Here is a 21740-nt window from a genome sequence, read left to right as displayed (position 1 = left end):
ATAACAGAATTGAGATTAAGGACTCAACTGCAAGAAAACCTTACCCATAAATCTGAATAGTCTTGAGCATATTCTAGGTCAGTGTTTCTGAATTTAAATTTACTATGGGCCAGAATTTCCTTTGCATTAACCCTACAAATAAAAGATGTCAGTATTGGAAAACTAGAAATCATAGAAAACTTGAGTAGTAACTTCAATTAAGGTAACAGAGAACTGTTAGGTATGAAGCTGTGAAACTTCGTTTGGTAGTCTGTAAAACTGCCATTGTAAAACTTTGCTATAGAGCAGTATTTTGCTTTTCATATCAGTTGTTTTCTTCTGTTGCTTAAGGCATGTCTTCTATCAATTTTCATCTCGTTTACATCAGGTCTCAAGCCTATGAAATTCAGTTAAACATACTGTCATATAAGCCGTATAATATTTCTTCAGTGCCTTGAGATTTTCTTTCTTTGCCTCACAAAATGAGCAAGCATATTGGCTGCTTTCACAGCTAACACAAACATGACAGGAAGAGTGATATGATTTTAAATCAATTTGTGGAAATATGAAGCATATCGTCTGTGCCAAGTGAAGCCAATAGTAGAAGGAACATTAGCTAAGATGCCTTTGTCAACACAGCAAAAATACTAGATTAAACAATAAGAGAATTATTTTTTCCCCTTGAGATGTGAAAGCAAGGTAGTTGTAGAATTGATGTAGGAATTTAATCAAATCATCAAAGATTCAGACTCTGTTCTTCTTTTTGCTATTGCGTAGTCCGCTTGCTGGCTTTTCTCCTCAGGCTTGCATCTCTGTGCTTACAAGATGGCTGATACAACTCAGGACAACTTCTGTTCAGGACATAATGATGTCCGCAGGCACAGGAAAAATGGGATAGTTTTTCCTTGCTTACCTTTCTCTCAAGTATGAAAATCTTTTCCTCAGATCTTCCAAGGGCCTTTCTCTCAGGTTCTGTTATCCATAATGACCATGCCCTACGTACAATGGAGGCTGGGGAAATAACAGATATTTTCGCCCTCTATATTGAGGGGGGCAGGGCTTACCCGTCAGAAATAATAGTGTCATGGAGGATGGGATTTATGTAACTATTTGATAGAAAACCAATATATAATTCCACAAAGCAGAAGACTTTTTCTGAACTTCAAAGACTTACATTCATCCATAAAAGAAAAGGAAATCCTGTAATTTGCCACACCGTGCACAAACCTGGAGGATATTACGCCAAGTGAAATAAGCCAGGCACAGAAAGACAAATGTTGCATTATCTCACTTATATGTGGAATCTAAAAGAGTTAAACTCATAAAAGCAGTGAGTAGAACAGTAGTAGGTTCCAGGGACTAGGGGTTGGAGGAATGGCGATTTATCAAATAATTGGATGACTAAAGGAATGAGAACTATAACATATTGAAACACAATGACATAATGGTGCATTTTAATGAATTCAAGAGTCAAAAAAGAGACACACATTTTCTGAAGTTTCAAAGAAGAAAATGCCTGGATAAGTTTGCAGAGCAGGGCTCATTAAGGTGAAATGGATCTTTCTTTCTCTGTAAAATAAATTAGGTGTTGTGCCAACCTTTGGGCCATTAATTCTGAAAAGGAAATGTCAATGTCACCTTTCAATTTATCCACTTGGGTGTATTTTGAAAATAGTCGAAAAATATAGTGCCCTGGTTACATATATAAGTTCCTTTTAAACAAATTGCACTGAACAAAACAGACTAAAGAGGCAGCAGCAGGAAGTAGGGAATGTGCATGTAGAGTTCCATATCTGACGCTGGGCCTACAGGCCCAGGGCCGCATCTCCCTGCTGACAGTTGAATAGTTTATGAACTTTTTATATGAGTGAGGACAAAAAATAAAACCCAAAACTTTTTATCTGAGGAATACAAGCCTCTTTAAATTATCAGGCCAAGAGAGACATTTAAAAGGTAATAACAGTGACGTCTCAATCCCAGTTGAACTAAATGATTGCCTCTTAAAGTCATTTGCTATGCTGGCTCTAGACTAACTGACACCAAGCAACCATAAAATGCCATATACCATTTAGTTCAATAAGGAATAGCCAATCACTAACGAGTGTTATTCCTGTAAACCAATGAGAATTCCTGGCAAACAACTTTTGTAATTGTCTACTCTTCTGATTTGTCCTTTTTTAAAAAAATTGTTGAGCCTCTCCTTTGTTCTCCAGAGTGCTATCCAAGGCAAACTGGAAGTGTGTCCCTTGCTGCCGTCCTCAACCTTGGCCCAAATAAATTCTCTACTTACATTAATTTTGCCTTCAGTTTTTTCCTTTAGATCAACATAATCCACTTAGAGAACCTTTCAGATTGGGTGTATACACTGCCGGGCTATACTCTGACTTTAGAGCTGCTTCAGGCTCTAAAAAAATAAAGCTTGATGTAACTCAAAATATCATAACTAAGTGGTATTTTATGAATTTTTGGCTTAAAATTGGGGAAAAATTGGGGAAATTCTTTTCTTCTTAGTCTTTAGTTTTTACTTAGTCTTTTATAGGCAGGAAGTGAAAGCTTTGAAATTTTGACACATCAGTCATTTTGTTGTTTTTTTGTTTGTGTTTTTAAACAAGTTTCTTTTATTTTTAAGTACTGTTAGGTATTATGAATATATAGCACCATCAGTGATTTTTCAGCTAGTCCTCCACTAGGAGTTTCTCTTCTGTTTCCACTTTGCTGGCAGTATAGACCCTTTTCTTTCTTAAGAAGGGCGGACAAAGGAAGTCTAGCTCTGTGGTCAGGAGTCAGGGATCACCGAAGGATGAAATGACCCAACTATCTCTTTTATAATAAGATGACTGAGAAAAATGGCATCCAATTACAGCTGTTCATTTTTCACTTGGGACACTGAGAGATGAGTTTCTTAACCCCTGGTGGAGATAATATAAAGAAGCAATGAGCATGATTTCTTAGATGATGACAAAATATAAATGTTGCACAGTATATTTTGTTTTTGTTCTTTTCCTTTATAGAAACCTGCACTTATCTTTTTGGCATGCAGATACCCAGGCAATGTTGTACCATCTTCCAAGGACAGTACTGGTAACAACATCTCTTGCCCATCTCCTTCCAGATGAAGTAAGACTGGACCAGAGCCAATGGCTACATGTCTTATCTATAGAGGCAGAATTTTCTAAGGTCACCCTAGCAATTTAAAGAAGTGTTTCATTCCCCTGTTTGTGAGTAGATAGTTTCTCATTAATAGTACAACTTCTATGGAAAGTACTATGGAGATACCTCAAAAGAACTAAACATAGACCTACCGTTTGATCCAGCAATCCCACAACTGGGTATTTATCCAAAGGAAAAAAAGACATTTTATAAAAAAGACATTTGCACTTGAATGTTTATAGCAGCACAATTCACAATTGCAAAGATGTGGAAACAACCCAAATGCCCATCAATACATGAGTGGATTAACAAAATGTGGTATATGTATACCGTGGAGTACTACTCAGCCATAAAAAATGGTGAACTAATACCTTTTGTAACCTGGATGGAACTAGAGACATCTCCTAAGTGAAATATCACAAGAATGGAAATACAAACACCACACTTACTCACTACTAAATTGGAACTAAATGATCAACACTTGTGTGTTCATATAGTAGTAAAATTCAACAGATATCAAGCAGGTGGGAGGGGACAGGAGCAGATGGGTAAATTCACACCTAACACACCTAATGTACAACACACACTATTTGGGTGATGGACGCACTTATAACTTTGACTCAAACTGTACAAAGTAATTAATGTAAACAAAACATTTGTACCCCCATATTCTGAAATAAGAAAAAATTTTAAAAAATTTATTGATACATAATATATATACTTATGGGGTATATGCAAAATTTTGTTACATACATAGAAAGTGTGATGATAAAGTTAGAGTATTTTGAATATCCATCACCTCAAGAATTTATCATTCTATGTACTGGGAACATTTCAAGTCCTTTCTTTTAGCTATTTTGAAATATGCAATATACTGTTGTTAACTATAGTCACCCTACTCTGCTACCAAACATTAGAACTTATTCCTTCTATTTAACTGTATGTTTGTACCCATTAATCAACCTCTCTTCATTCTCTCTGCCCCCACATACCCTTCCAATCCTCTGGTAACTCTCATTTTACTCTCTACCTCTGTGACATCAGCTTTTTTAGCTCCCATGTACAAGTGAGAACGTGCTATAACAAATAATTTTTATGCATAACTTTATCCACTGTATAAAATCAAAATATAACTGTATAATTTTATGGAAATGCTAAGCTTAATTTCATATAGACTAGAGTATGAAATCAGAAACTCTTACAACTTTAACTCTTCACCTGTCTGATAGGTAATTATTTATTACCATGCACATGATGAAACTTTCATTAATGTAGACAGTTAATGACATGGGCATGAACGTGCATAGCTAGTTGGAGTCAATCAATCTCTAAACTATACAAAGTTACTTGGAGTATGCATCAACTCTCCAATTTCCTTCTGAAGTTTATTCCATTATGCTCTAAAATAGAAAACTCCTGCAACATTTGAAATAGCTCTTGTTTTACATAGATCAAATTGGTACATTTATTGTGTGCAGCAAATTTCTAGCACTGGCTAATTTTCTATTAGCAAATTCATTGGAAATTCCCAAATAAGCAATTTGTATAGGGATAGCCTTCTGATCAAAAAGCCTTCTGGGTTGATCATGTCTGAAGAGCAGTATTATTCATCATTTCCTCTTCTATGACCTGCTGCTCAATTTGGGAAATTATTGTTATTTGTGTCTTATTCACTGGTCTGTGAGGCAGAGGCAGACTTCCGGATGCCACTGATAACAGCTATTTCCAGGCAAAGCAAGCCTCCCTGTAGCTTCATTTAATAAGAAAAACATTTGGCAATAGTATAAACCTTTCATCCTTGAGTTGAAAATTAATTCACAAACATTAATTCTTACAGAAATGCTGCCATGTATATATTACAGAATGACACAGATTTTTGGAAAAAGAGTCCAGAGATATTTAGTCTAACTTTAGAGATGAAGAAATGAGGGTCTAAAGAGACAAAGTGACTTGCCGAATTAATGCTTCTTTTTATTTTTACAGCTTGAATATATTAAATGTATGATCCCACACCATAAAGTATATATAGTATTGAAGCTACAAAGTGTAAGTTCTTTGCCTTGTGAAGGAAGGCTGTTCAATACTTTTAGAAGTAAGGATTAGACGGAGTGTGTTAGAGAAAAAGAGTAGGTGTGTATAATGGCTTGTGAAAAGCAGATACTCTTGAGTATTTCAAAGTAGGTTGAGACAGCATCAAAACCTGACTCACTTTCACTTGATTCATTTTGGATTTTTGATGATAGGAAAAGTATTGTAATTGCTTAAAAATTTAATATGGAAAACTTTCCACCAATTTTACCCAAAATATGAACACCACTGCCTTACTCCTGTGCCCCATACTCAGTCTCTGAATATATACCTGTTTCCTGTCACTTTGAAGAAAGAGTAGGAAGAAAAGAAACTTAAAGGACTAGCAGGGGCAAAGGAAAAGAGATCTTGAGAAAGACACATGGTACTTTGTACCTGCAATCAGAGACACTTCAAACTAGAATTGATTTTAAAGATGTATTAGTTTGGGTCACTTGAGAAGCAGATACCAAAATGAGTGTAGATATGCAAGGGATATGTCATTAAAGATAAAGGAGAGGACATAGAAGTAGGCAGGATGATCCTTTAGACTGATTCAATCTGACACCAGCGAAAGGAGAGGGGAAGGAAGATAGAGTCTTAGACTGCAGAACAGATCTAAGGAATTTTGGCAAGGCCAATGGGGAGTCCCTGAAGTAAAGGTGCCCATTAGAAGAGTCCTGCGTTTTGCAGGAATGGTCCTGCTTCAGCATCCCTGTTGTACTCAGTCATTGGCTGGAGGCATCATGAGGGAAGTGTAACCTGGCTGAACATACTGGAAGATCCAGAGAGATGGAGCTGTTCAGTTTACCATACTCTGTCCATCAGGAGATCTGAGCAGCAATTTTCATGGCCACAGGAGACCACCCCTCATACTATGAAGATTTTCTCCATGAATGCTTCTGTAGAAACTCCTCCAGGGTCTTCATGGGTCTCACTTCGTGGGAAGGGAAATTTAGAAGAGGGAGGTTAATTCAAGGAACTAAAATTCTTGTTGCTACAGTTGGTCTTATGGTCATAATTGGTACTCATCATCTGCCTCAGCTCTCCAATCCAAATTCCTCCTACCCACTGCTATCACTTCAGCCAGTGCTAGTGGCTGACAGATAACCTGAAGACATTTCTGAAGTGTCTGAGCCATAATTCTAGCTTTCTTAGGATGGAGTTGCTGCATAAATCTGTTTCCAGTTACAATGGGGCAAGGAAGTACAAATATGCACTCAAGTGAGTTACTGGGGGCCAGTCATTCCTTGTTTCCCCTCCTTGCTTCCAGGAGTCATTTATTTTGTTCTTTTGGGAACACAGGACCAAACATAGTTCTCCAATATAATGTATATACTAGATCCTAAAAGATGGCATTTCATGTTTTCTGAGTGTTGCCTCTGAGCTGAAGCTTCAGTTGTGCCTTTAGAAACTGGATGAATCCATACAGTGTCAACACTATATGAGGCCAATGGCTTCTGAGAAGTGCAGTATGTGGAAATACCGGTGGACTCCATCATCATGGTTTCACTCCCACACCCCCTTTGCTATGCAGGGAGTCTCCTATTTCAATGTTTCTTTTTGGGGAATGTGGTGTTTATGGATCAGGCATTTTGTAAGCTCTCATTTAGTGGTGCTACTTATTTCTATGCAAAGAAAAGACAAACATATGGCCAGGATAGGTATTTATTCCTGTGAGGATGAACCACTGGCCCTTCCAGAAAAAAGGAAGGCCAATGTAGTTGCTTTGCCTTCCAAGTGCCCACATGAGGAAAGGTGCCATATTAGGGACTCAGAGTTGATACCTGTTGCTGCCAATTTTGACACGCAGAGAGAGCAGTAGCTATGTCAGCCTTGGCTAGTGAGAGTCCATGCTTGGCTAGTGAAGGCCTATACATATCTCTTACTTCTTCCACCAGGGCCACCCTGTTCATGTATGTGCACATTGTGGCAGTTCCAAGATGGCCTATGATGAACATTGGCTAATGTCAAGTCCCCTTTTGGGATGAATAATTTATGGTAGATGTTAAAGTGTGATACAAAAATTTTCACACTTTGTGGCCATGTCCATATGCACATTCACATGTACTGCACCAGACTTTTTAGTCCTTTTCCTTGCAGGTACCTAGCCAGACGTCCAGGTCATAGGTCACTTCACTTTGGTCTGGGGACAGAAGATGTTTCCCCTTGGCTTTTTATACCATTATATCCCTTACTTCATAGGCTAGCAACACAATGGAGGGATTACTCTAACTTCTGAGTACATAAATTTCAACTATAAAGTTCCAGACTAGTGAAATGGCCACTGAGTGTGTCTATGGATTTTAGCTAGGACTCTCTTTATTACCTGGCCCCTGTAAATTCCCTCCCAGTAAGGGAGCCATGATAATGCTTTGAGTCTCTGTGTATCAGTGTGAATGTAGATCTTGTGTCCTATTGTCCTCAGTATGCCTAGATAGTCTCTGTTTCCCATTATACTGCCCCCTGTGTAAATAGTGGTAGGTTCTTTAATGGAAGGACTGGGAGAATCATACTTTCCATAGTGTTAGAGGGTCATCCTCTTGGAGACTCACCCACTTCATTAGTTGACAAGTTCTGGATCTGAAAATTGGCTCAGGTCTGAGCAAGGGATCATGACATTTTATTTGGGTGGCTGCCATTAGTCTCCTGCTCCTCCATTCTTATCTTTTATTGGTTGTAGGTATTAAGTTACAGCATTACTGGCTATCTGTCTTCCCCCAGGGATGCCATGCACTATTAACCATCTCCATTACTCCCTGTGGGCCAAGACTTCTTGGCTGCTCCTCTGACCTTGATGGTCATTATGATAATTGTGTCCTGGTTTCTGGCAGTTAAATGCCACCACCTGGCCTCCATTACTTCAGAGCTGAATTATCTCATGAATATTAATGAGCCATGGCCTGGGACGATCTCTCTTACCATAAGCTCTGGCCTGCAGAGGTGAGCTGAACTCCTCTCACTGGTGCTTGCCTGATGACCTTGGTAAATAGTGTTTCTTATATATGGCCTGTCCAGAGACTAAATTCTTATGGCATCTTTCAGTGTCATATAGTATACCCATTCCAGCATCACTTGCTTAATATTTCTAATTCTTGATCTACTATAGTCCAGGTAATTCCAAGCATTTCCCCTTAACTCATGATAGTCCATATATTTCTCCTTGCTTCTATTATCACTATTTGCCTTTTCTTCTGGGGCCCTTGCTACGGCGTTAAATCCTATACTTCAATCAAGTGCCTCCTCCAAGTCAATAAATTATTGTTTATTCTGGATTATGTTCCGGCTCTCTTGGTGAAACACTCTTAAAATCCAAATATAGAGATACTTTTCTGGCTCCTACTGGTACATGTTAGCTAATTCTTACAGCCCCTTTATGATATAATCCTTTTTCCCCCCTCTCAGACCCAGCACATTCTCACCCAGGTTTTGCTAAGATTTAACTTAGATATCTGCCGGATGGACAGAGAGGTGGGGTAATCTCTGAAGGTGATCTCTATTTCCTTGTGGGGAAGTGTCATCTTCAGTGCCTTCTAGAGGCAGTGGCAGTGGAGGATGTACCAGTTCTAACTAGGGAGGGGCAAGCTATCTCTGCAAACTCTGGATATTCAGGGGTTCTGCAGAGCCAACATATCCAGGGCATCTATTCAGATGTCCTCATTCCTTGTTTAAGGATCCCAGGGCTCTGGATGGACTCTGATTTTAGTATAACAGACTGGTATGATCATTTAAACATCTCTGGAGCTATGTGACTCCAACTATTAATATTAAGTCCTCAGTCTGATTCTTACCTATATCTGTTCTTCTCCTGCAGGAAATAATGGCCTCTTTTAAGTTACCCAAGAGGCCCACTTTCTTTCATTTTGAGCTTTTAATTGGTCGTTAACATCCCTCAGTTTCTCATTATTCCTCTGTAGTTTGTCAATACAATTTTGCAGTAACTAGTGAACTCTACTGACCTTGTAGTTTTTTTCCCCCCGCTATAACTTTCAAGTGTTTAAATAATCAGAACGAACCCAGTAAATCCTCAGATTCTAATGATCAAGCCATCATGCTCAGACATTGGCTCAGAGCAGCCCAGAGAAACTGTGGCCTCTGAACATAGAGGTAGATTCCAGGAGGTGGCACCTAGTGAACTATGCTCTATACAGCAGGAGATCTGAGCATGGAAGCCACAAAGAGTTGCTAGTACAACTTCCCCATATTATAGATGAAAACTCTCAGGCCACAGGTTGAAAGACTTGCTTGAAGTCACAAATTTAAATAGTCCTAGACTGATATTTCTTGCTGTGAAATTCTATTTAGAAATTAAAGAGAAGTGATCAAATCCTAAGTCAGCACTATTGCATCCTAAATTGCTACTCTGCAAGGATTTCAGCTCTAGCGAGTCACTCAAGGGAGAACATCGACTGTTTCTGGTTCATAAATGTGAAATAGGAGTCCATTGGGCAGAGAAAGTGGAAATATTTTTTTCAGAAAGAAAAAATCTGAGCAAAACCACAGCAACATAAATGTAAATGAAAAATTTGAGCAATGGCCCAGAAGTTCCTTTTGTTTAGAGAACAGAGAAAAGATGGGAAAATGATGGTAGTTGATTCTGAATATGAAGATTGTGGCCACTTCAATATTGAAAAAAATTAAACAACAAATAGCCAATAAGAGTTTTTAAACTGATAGCCAGTGTAATTACTAGAAAATTGTCTGACATATATTTGAGTAAAAATACATAAATAAATGTGTATGCTAAAACCATAACAAAATACCCTGTTGATTAAATATTTACACTTATATTCCGTAGTGTTATATAAATAAAATTAAGGCATACTTACAAAAAACTATGTGCATAAGTTTATTCTCTGATAATTTGCTTTTTTTAAAACCCACTCACCTTTGACACAGAAAACATTTAGAAATTTTTCTTCAATTTAAAGCTTAAATAGTAGCACAAATCCTGCTATATATAAAAGTCTCCCCGTCCCACTCCTTGCTTCAGAAAAATAGCCATTTAACTCCTTTTAATTTACTAATTAAATAAATTTTTATTTATTAAAATAAAGTTATGTATTTCAATAAATAATTTTGCCTGAAATTAAAACGTGTTTGTGAAATGCAAATCCAGGTTACAAGGTAATGCTTACAAAATGTATTTATTTAAGACTCAGTTTATTATATAAATAAATATAAATATTTGCCTACCTGTTTGAAATATAAGCAATAGTTAGCTCATATCTGGGAATGGTTGGCACCATTTCTTAGCCTCGAATTATGTGAACAAGTTATATTTGTATCTAATAAGTTTATGTATTCCATTAGTATTTCAAATTAGTTATTTTGATTATAATTATAGACTTTGGTGTTCAATTTTAGTGGTAAACAGATTTTAGATCTGTTCCACTTATTAGTCATATGACTTGGAGTAAATTTTGTTCCTTCATGTGCTTCATTTCAGTAAAATACCTACCTTAGAGTTGTTGTAAAGATAAAAGACAAACAATACATGTAAAATTAGGTACATGCTAAGCATTCAAAAGTAATACAGTCTGAGTGTGTTGGTGTCTGAAGAGACCAACAAAAATTTTATACTGAATTCATGTGAGGTTTTGTCGTAAAGTGGAAATGGAAATAAGGAAATCTGGCTCACTGCCCAGATAAATTAAATATATTAGGTTAGCAAAATGAACTACATGATTTTGGAGAAGTCATCCGCCTATTGTGGATCTTAGTCTGTTCATCTGCAAAATGAGGTAACAATAGTAACTAGCCAATTTTAAAACTGCTCTGAGTGCCGTGGCATCAGCCTAGCTCACAGCAACCTCAAACTCCTGGGCTCAAGGAATCCCCCTGCCTCAGCCTCCCGAGTAGCTGGGACTACAGGCATGTGCCACCATGCCTGGCTCATTTTTTCTATATATATTTCTAGTTGTCCATATAATTTCTTTCTATTTTTAATAGAGACGGAGGTCTCAACTCTTTCTCAGGCTGGTCTCGAACTCCTGAGCTCAAAACAATCCACCTACCTCCGTCTCCCAGAGTGCTAGGATTATAGGCATGAGCCACTGTGCCTGGCCTAAGCAGTCTTAAAAATGTCAGGGACTGCTTGCCTTGTGCTACCAAGTTCTACCAAATAGAAGGAGACATCAAATAGAGGGGGCGCAACTCCCTGCTCCTCTCTTCAACCAGAGAAGCTCAACTTTGTGTTTTAAATCTTGATTTGGTTTAACAGAGATTGCCAGAGTTAAAATTTATAATACAAAAATTATAAAACCACCAAATTAATTGATCTCTGTTTCCTTTCACTCATACCCTTACTGCATCTGTTTTTGACTTCCAGAAAGATTTGCAGTCAAGTTAAAAAACCTCAAAATATTTATTAAACACAAATATACAACCAATTTAGATAACTCTTAAAATGGTGTGATAAGGAAAATCAGTTGTTGAATACATAATATGTATCAATCATGATGCCAGGAATTTTCATAAATGTTACTATATTTAATTCTTTTTAAATATATTTTTAATTGATAAATAAAAAATGTATAATATATTTAATTCTTAAATAATCTTATTAGGTATATGCTATTATGTCCATCTTACTGGACAGAAGTTTCTTTAAATCATAAGGTTAGTTGATAAAGGCTGTGATATAAAATTCAAATCTATTGGTCTGCAGAAATTGTTAATAAAGAAATTATATTTGTTGGCTATTCAGAGCACCATGTGGTAAATGAAGATCCTTGAATTACTGAGCTCAGAAGAGCACTGACTGAAGACCTAATACACAGCAGACATGACAATGGAGATAAAGATGAGAAAACTACAACCCTTTCCTCTAAATCTCTTCATCTAGCAGAAGAAATGGAAACTTAACAGAAAAATAAACTTAATTGGTGGGTCACTTCTGGTCTGTCGAGATGGCATAGATCTGTTTCTCCCATCTTGCTTGCTAAATACAACTATAAACACTGAAAATAGCAAACAGCAACCACAGGAGAACACTGGAAGGTGGAAAGGGGAAGGCAAACTGGTTTGAGATTCCAGGGTATGTGTGAACAACATATAGACACTTCATTTTATGTCCCTCTAACCAACACAAGAAGGTGACCTAGATTGAGCATTTTCTAAGCCCCAACCTAGCCTAACAAAGCTTATTCCTCCCTGAGAACAATCAGGAAACACCACCAGGTCAACTGGCACCACAGCTGAGGAGGGTCAGCTGGAGCCCCACTAGCAATAACCTGAAAAGTGCTCTGACTGTAGGCAGGCTTTCAACTCCTCTTCCCCACCATAAGTCACCAAATGGCTTCAGGATACAGAAAAGGGGAATTCTTCTTACAAAAGCCCAACAAAGTAAACCTCTACATATCCAAGAGCCAGAGACTCTCTTCCTCTATTTTTCCTTCTAAGAGGAAGGGGAACTGTCCTGGAGAACTTCCACTCCTTAGGGCTGCAGGGGCAAGGAAAAATGAAAGCTCCAATGACACTAGAAAAGCCAAGCCAAAAAAAAAAAAAAAAAAAAAAGCAGCAGCACAATAATAGCTCCAAAAGTTTTCATTGAAACCATAGCCCACAATTCAATTTAAAAATGGACCAAAGGCATAAAGAGACTTTTCCTGGAGAGGAAATACGGATGGCACAGAAGCACACTGAAAGATGTTCAATATCATTTAATCATCAGGGAAACAGAAATTAACCTCACAATGAGACATCACTGCATACCTATCAGACTGGATAAAATAAACTGTAAAGATAACACCACATACTCATGGAGATGAAGAGAAACTCCGTAATCTCTACATTGCTGATAGGAATGTAAAATTCTCAGTCTGGAAAATAATGTAGCAGTTTCTTATAAAATTAAAACTTCAATTGTCATGTGACCCAGTAGTTGTATTTATGGCATTTATCTCAGAGTTGTATTTATGGCATTTATCTCAGAGAAATGAAAATTTATGTTTGCAGAACATATACTCAAATGTTCATAGCAGCTTTATTCATAATGTACAAAATCTTTAAAAAGCCCAGATGTCCTTTAGTGAATGAATGATTAAACAAACTGTGATATACGCACACACATATACACTGTATAGAATATTACTTAACAATAAAAGGGAACAAACGACTAAACCTGTTGCTTGCAACAACCTGAATGAATATGCTGAATGAATTAAGCAAATCCCAAATGGTTACATACTGTAAAATTCCATTTATATAACATTTTTGAAATGACACCACTTCAGAAATGGGAAACAGATTAGTGGCTGTCGATATGTTATAAAAGGCCAACAGGAGGAGTACTTGTGATGATGGAACTATTCTGTATCTTGATTGTGGTGGTGGGTACATGGACCTACGCATATGATACAGTTGTATAGGACAAAATACACACACCCAAATACACAAGTACAAGTAAAGCCAGCTATTTGAGAAAGATCAGTGGATTGTATCAATGTCAATACTGGTTGTGATAATGCTATAGTTGTGCAAGATGTAATCATTGAGGGAAACTGGGTAAAGGATATATGGGATTTCTCTGTGCTGCTTCTTACAACTTCAAGTCAATCTACAGTTACTTGAAGTTGTAAGAAGCAGCACAGAAAAACTTCAAAATTGAATGGAGCAACAGATACGATGTAAGTTCAAAGGAGGAAGACATGTTTAAATAAATTGCAAGATAAGAGAGTAAATCTTGGTATTAGAAAATACCAACAGCTCATGTTTCTGGAAGTCTTTCATACAGAACTAGTCAAGTCCTGGGGCAAGAAATAGACGGTAAAAGTATCCCTTAAAGTCTGTTCCTGAAAAATAAAAAATGTTCCAGGGAAGGAAACAGATTGCATGAAAAGTCAGGTTGAGAGCTATGTCCCAAGCATCATCCATTCCACCAGAGCAGACAGGTACAAAGTCAGGTATAGGTTTCAGCCACTTGGTAACTTTGGCAGCCCCATCATACAAGATACTCTGGAAACCTAAATCTATTTCTCTGACCAGCATTTCCAGACAACAGAAAAATCTCAAGATTTAACAAATAGGAAACATTCAGACATTATCAAGGATCCACACAGAGAACAGAGAACAGTTGCCAAAAGAAGTGAAAAATACTGCAGTGAGTTACAAAAAGCAAACACAAAAGATGCTTGGTTAGACTGAAACAAGTGAAATAGGTCTTGGCTAAAAAGCTAGGGTAAGGTAAATAGGAGTCTCTCAACTGTGAAATTAAGATCTCCTTATCCTAAATGTACTAGTGTGTATATCTTCTGACTTTCACTAACTGCTTGCTAAAAGTGAATGATTTTAACAAAAGCCAGTCCCTATCTATGCTTTTTGAATTCTAATCATCTTCTCTTCCTGTTTGAATGGTTGACGCATCTGAAAATAAGAAATGCCACCAGTTAAAATTTTTCTAAAGTATGGGTGTTAATCCAAGTACCGAACTGTAAATGTGAAGGCGCTGGAGTTGCTTAACAGACTCTGTAATGGGTCTCATGCTCTTAAAAATCTAAGGTATTGAGTCCAAGTTTCTTTTATTTTTTTATATTTATTTTTTTTTATTTTTTTTTCTTTTTTTTTTCCCCAAGTTTCTTTTAAACAGAAAATATCTTGTGCATTCTTTTAGTCATTTGCCTCATATCAAATAGCGTTTTCAGTGATTTATCTTTAACTGCCGTGACAAAAGGCTTATTTATCTCCCATTTATTTGAGAGGCAGCTTTCTTCCTGGTGATCATTAGGTAAGCATTGCTGACTCATACCCAATCCAGACTGCTAATGTTCACCTGAGAGTATTTTTTAAACTGCCAGACTACAGAATAATGAGTGCCAGTCTTTGTCATGTGAGTACTTAAAGGAGCATCTGCCACCAAGTAAGGAGTTGCAGTATGTTTGAAACCAGGGAAGGCTTCATGGATGTGTGGCCTGTGTAAGTAACACCGGGCCCAAAACTCAGACGGGCCCAACTTGATTTAATGCTCTACTCTGTCTTGAAAGTTTTAGCAATTTTTGAAAAACGGGCTCAGCATTTTGACTTTGTACCGGGTCCTGCAAATTATTTATCTGGTCCTGGTTGGACCCAAAGCCAGGGTATGAGAGTAGCTGTCTTTACTCAGAGTAGGAAAGGAACGCCTGTGACCTGACGTGACTGGAAACGCAGCTGCCAGCAGATTTGGCACGGAGGTAACTTGACTGCTTACTTCCTTTTCTCTCACCACTGGGGATTCAATGTGCCAGTTTCTGGAAGGTACATTTCACACCATATCTGGAATCTTCTGTTTATTCAAGAGATAGTTTACCCAGATAGGAAAAGCAAAACAAAACAAACCAAAGCAAGAGAAGGAACATGGCAAACCAAACCTGAGTCCAGTTTTGTCCAGTACTATAGAACACTCGATGAAGACATTTTCTCTTTTCCATGTGTTCCTCATTACGATAAAGGAATTATGTTACTGGCTCATTTAATTCTATCATGTATAAAGTAATCATTAAGAATCTTGAAGGTCCTGACCATTTTTAAAGTGTTCTGCCAGTATTCTGATACTAGCTATTCTAGAAATATCTTAAGCAACAAAAAGAGTTAATGTATATAATCCGCTTCTAAATGTTGAGAAGAGAGATACAAAATGAAACGGTTATACATCTACAGAATATTTGTAAATACGCTTTACAAATATTCATTACATGAGTAATGTGGAATTACAAAATTGTTCACAGATTTTATATGATTGAATATATTTACTGTGATATATAGAATAAATGGTTTTTGAGTGCTGAAATATATAGATACCCTTCTCAGCTCTTAATACGATAGTGAGCCTTTAAAAAAATTTTATTTTCTTTAAGAACTTTACTAATGCTTAATTTATATATAATAATATTCATTTTCATATACAATTCAATGACTTCAGTAAATTTTAGAGTTGGGCAAATACCACCAAAATTTACTTTTAGAACATTTCCATCTCTCTTAAAATATTTTCCATGTAATCAATCCCTGCTCTGACACCAGGCCCCAGACAACCTTAAATCTACTTAATTTCATATAGATTTACCTTTTCTGGATATTTCATATAAATTAGTGAGAGGTCTTTTGTGTCTGGTTTATTTCAGTTGGAATATGTTTTTGAACTTCATCCATTACAATTATTGTTGGTCTTTTAGACTATAGCCATTCTAATGAGTATGAAGTGGTATTCCATGTGGTTTTAATTCACATTGCTCTAGCGATCAATGATGTTGAGCCTTTTTTCATGTGTTTGTTAGTCATTCACACACACATACACACACCCCTTTGATGAGGATATTGATGAAAATATTTTGTATATTTTTAATTTAGTTGTTTGTCTCCTAATTTTTGAGTTTTAAGAATGCATTCAAGCTTTTGGCATTAATATGATGTTTACTGATAGATTTTTCCTAAATATCCTTTTATCAGGTTAGATTCCTTTCCATTCCTAGTTTGTTGACAGAATTTTGGTTTTGTTTTTTATAATGAATGAGTTTGGATTTGTCAAATGGTTTTCTTTATCTCAAGATGATCAGATGGTTTCTATTCTTTTAATCCTGATTGGTTGTGATGCTATTTTATGTTTTTGGTTTGCTGATATTTTGTTGGGGACTTCATGTCTGTAATCATGAGGAATATTGGCCTGTAGTTGTATTTTCTTGTGATAACTTCATTTAATGTTTTGTTATTAGAGTAATGCTGGCCTCATAAAATGAGTTGGGAATTGTCTTCTCCTTCTGTAAAAGTTGGAGTACTGATATTATTTCTTCTATAAATAATAAATAGATTTTGACAGTGAAACCATCTGGGCTTAAGCTTTTTATTTTGAGAAATTTTTATTACTAATTCAATTTCTTTACTTGTTAAGTTCTACTAAGATTTTCTGTTTCTCCTTGAGCCAATTCTAGTAATTATTGCCTTTCTAGAAATTTTCCCAATTAATCTAGATTATATGTATACAGTATTCTCTTCTAATCTTCTATATTTCTTAAAGGTTAGTACTAATATTCCCTATTTTATTCTTGGTTTTAGCAATTGGAGTCTTCTTTCTTTTGTTCTCGGCAGTTTGCAAAAGATGTGTCAATATTGTTGATTTTTTAAAGAATGAACTTTTGTTGTCATTGATTTTCTTCATTTTTTCTTTGTTTCCTAATTCATTGATTTCCACTAATCTTTAGTATAGTTTTCCTCTGCTTGCGTTAGGTTTAGTTTGTTCTTTTTCTAGATGTGGAAAATAAGTTATTGATTTTGTATCTTTCTTCCTCTGTAATACAGGCATTTACAACTCTAAATTTCCCTGTAATACTGTTTTAAAATACTATAATTTTGACATGTTGTATTTTCTTTTTCATTTATTTAGAAGTAATTTTAAATATGCGTTGTGATTTACTCTTTGACCAATGACTTATTTAGAAATGCATTATTTAGTTACCAAATACTTGTGTATTTTTCAAATTTTATTCTGATTTTGATTTCTAAATAAATTTCATTTTGACAAAGGACTATACTTTGTATGATTCCAATTCTTATAAATTTGCTAAGACTTTTCTTTGGATTAGCCTATCTTAGGGGTGGGGAACGTGTTCATGTTGGAAGGCCGCATTAATTTTGCTAATCAAATATGGCAGCATTCAAGAAACTTCAATTAGATATACTTAAAAATGTACATTATTTTATAAAAATCTAACTACTATGTACTTAATAATTTCAAAAAATGAAAACTATTAATTTTAAAGTTGACCAAACTTTTAATGACTTTGTCGTGTCTGCTTTCTGTTGGAAAGCATTTGAGTATTTGGTTGCAGCATGGAGGTCCACAGTAGATCCTCTAGAAGGGTATCAATCATTTGTGACCTTAAGGGCATCTTGAAGTAGGAGAATGTAGATTCATAGCAATAAGTGGTTGAAAAGCAAGAAAGCATTTTTTGGGGTGTGCTGCCAAAGGCATGGGTATTCTATTGCATTTTTCCATATTTCAGTTGGATCTTTCTTAGCATCAAACAATGACTTTAAAATGTCATCTACTGAGAACTCAATTCCATCTGCAGTTCTTTAGGTACCTTGGTGATATCAACCAGGTGAGGCTGAAATGCTAATTTGAGTGTGATGTCATGATTCTCAAAGTCAGTGAAACTTTCATTGTATTCTCCAATTGATAGGTCTCCAACAGCTGTGTATTCTTCAAATGATTTGCATATATCATCCGGCTCATCAATGACCTTTGCTAACTGAGGAAAATGTTCATCTGAAATTTCCTTTTGAAGAAGACGTGTTTTGAAAAAAGATAGTTTTTTTTGAAATGCTTGATTTTTTGCCATATATCATAGAAGACTTAGTTTTACCTTGCAAAGAAATATTCAAGTCATTTTGATTTGACATGACATCACATAGAAATGTTGCATCACTATAGAAATCTTCTTTCAATAATTCACATTGATGATTCTGTTCTTCATAAAATTTAACTATTCGTTCTCTTAGAGATAAAATTTTGGCTAACACCCATCCCTGAAATAGCCAACACACTTTGGAATGATATGGCAAATCCACACTAAATACCTCACTGTTCAACTTTAGCATGTTATGAAACTGAGGATGCTGTGTTGCATTTGCATGAATATAGTTAACAATACTTATTACTTGTTGCAAAGTGTCACTTAAAATAGTACCTTTAGCACAGAGATTTTGCTGATACAAGATACAATGAAAAGAAATGAGAGCATCTGGATCTGTTAATACTTTTTTCAATAAACCCTTCAAGTTTTCCTGTCATGGAAGGTGCACCATCTGTACATACACTCACTGTATTTACCAAATTGGGTCCAACTTCATGACATTTATCTTCAAAGTTGTTGAAGATATCTATTTCCCATGTCCTGTTCACAAGAGTGCCCCAAATGAGTAACTCTTTGTAACAAAGAAAATGTTCTGTTATGACCCGAATGAAGTATAAAACCTGTGCCAAGCCAGAAGTATCAGTTGATTTGTCCAAAGCCATTGAATAATATATATATATTTTCCTTTTGAAGTATTGCATGAAGTTGTTCTGTTAAGTTGAAGATTAATTCATGCTGCCGATCAGTTATGGTTCTCGTTGAAATGTTATTGGGATCTATGAATCCTACAACTTCAACAATGCATTCTTTAACAATTTCTACATCACTGAATGGTTTCCCTTTTTTCCTGAGTATACAAGCTACTTTATAAATTGCTTCAGTGGCATTATTTCCAGGTTTTATTGCTGCTTGAAAGAATTGTCTTTGCTTCTGCTTTTCATCTCTATTTTCTGTAATACAACCATTTGTGCCTCTCCATCTAATTTAAAATGTTTGTGGTCCTTATGAGTGTTATCATGCTGATGAACATTGAATATCTTTAATGTTGATTTTGCAATATCACAAAGCAAGCAAATCCTCTTTAGCAGAAATAAGATAATATTGTAATTCCCAATCCTCATTTAAAAATCTGTTTTCTTCCTTCCACATTCTCTTGGTCTTCTTTGACATGATGGACTATTAGGCAGACAGCATTAAAAAATACTGTCAAGCTGTGCAACTATTTACAAAAACATAGTGCACTATCATCAAAAGCTGATAACAGACTGGTGTACTTGACCCCCATAAACTTTCCCCAACCAACCTTGTGAAGTAGTGGCGCCAGCCAGGCGGGGAAAGTTAGAGCTAAATCATGAGCATAGCAGCCATCAATTTAGCCCTTATGGCTTACTAACATTCTAATTGTGCTGGTCAATCTGGGAGGATTATTTCATTGAACTTATTTTATTCTTTGCTATTTAAAATACATTTATTTTTAAAATAAAATAAAATATAAAAGACAAAAAAAAAGTATTAATAAAAATGAAAGGGTTTGTTCTGTAAAATTTGGATTCAGCCAAAAGAATGCACTTAAGGTCCTAGAAGTCCACGTGTGGCCTTAGGCCACAGGTTCCCCACCCCTGGCCTATCTTGTGTCCTAGAGATGTTCTGTGTGTATTTACAATGAATTTGTTTTCTGATATTGGGATGAATTGTTCTACAGATGTAAGTTAAGTCAAGTTGTTTCTTAGTGTTACTCATGTCATTTTTATCCTTACTGATTTTCTGTCTAGCTATTCAATCAGAAATTGAGAGTTCAGTATACTGAAGCCTCCAATTAGCTTCACTGTATTGTCTCTTGCCTTCACTTCTGTCAACTTTTGCTTGATCTATTTTTGTGCTCTGTCTTTATGTATGTATATGCTTGCGATTGCTTTATATTCCTAATGAATTGACTATTGTTTCATCCCTCGTTTTTCTGTGAACTTTTTTTATTCAATTACATTCTGACTCATGTGAAATCACTACAGATCTAATATGATTAATATTTGTATGGTAGATCTTTTTACATCCTTTTACATTCAACTACTTTAAATTGAATATAAAGTGTAAATAGTCCTAAAACCATGAATGCTCACTCTATTAGTCAAGGTTCTCCAGACAAACAGAACCAATATAATATGATATATACGTACATACATGGAAAGAGAGGGATTTTTTTTTATAAGAAATTGGCTCACACAATTATGAAAGCTGCCAAGTCCAGAATCTACAGTGTAGGCTGGCAGGCTAGAGACCCAGGCTAGCCAATGGTGTGATGCTGTGGATAAAGGTCAAAGGCAGTCTATTGGAAAATTTTTTCTTGTTTGGGGATACCAGTCTTTTCGTTCTATTCAGACCTTCAGCTGATTGAATGAGGCCACCCACATTATGAAGAGCAATCTACTTACTCAATGTTTATTAATTTAAATGTTAATCTCATTCAAAAACACTCTCCAAGTTGACACATAAAATTAGCTATCACACTCAGTAACCAAAAACGTTGACATTTTCAGACTTGAAGCCCTGTCATCATCCCTTCCCACTGGCTTTGACATTAATCTCTGTACCTTCCAGTGGCTCTTTATTTAAAAAGTTACCTAGAAGTGGTTTCAGATAAATCATTACCAAGTTCTTTAAGAAGTATCTCAGGAAGATAGTTTAAAAGAACATAATTGAATCTTAGAACAATTTGGACAAAAATTAATCTGAATTCATTGCATCACCTATTTTTATATTTAAGTTATGTATTTATAAATACTTCAAAATGTTTTTTAAGTTACTAGCAAAGAGACTAAAAATTTGATCCTAAAAAATATAGAAAACATTAAAAACTGGCTCAAGTTGCTCATTGGCATGTATTTTAGCCTGAATTAATTGCAATTTTGCATAGATACATTTATATTTTTAATGGAGAATACAGTAGAATATACGTGTTTGAATTTTTAAAAAATAGAATGAAGAGGAATGGTGTTCCTTTTGTAAAAAAACAAAGAATGAAGTAATATTCATAGATGCCTTTGAATAAGTTTTTGAAGAAAAATAATTTTTAAAAATTCCTTTTAGACTCAAGCATATTTATCCAATCCATAGCATAAAGTGGTCTAGCAATCATTTGAACTGATGAGAAATTTATGGAAATCATAAATATATTTAAAGAAATATCTTGCTTAATGCCCACATCCATTCACATCATTG

The sequence above is a fragment of the Eulemur rufifrons genome, chromosome 15, assembly GCF_041146395.1.
Source record: "Eulemur rufifrons isolate Redbay chromosome 15, OSU_ERuf_1, whole genome shotgun sequence".
In the NCBI taxonomy this organism is placed as follows: domain Eukaryota; kingdom Metazoa; phylum Chordata; class Mammalia; order Primates; family Lemuridae; genus Eulemur; species Eulemur rufifrons.
The sequence above is the reverse complement of the archived record's forward strand: the minus strand, read 5'-3'. Positions refer to the sequence as shown.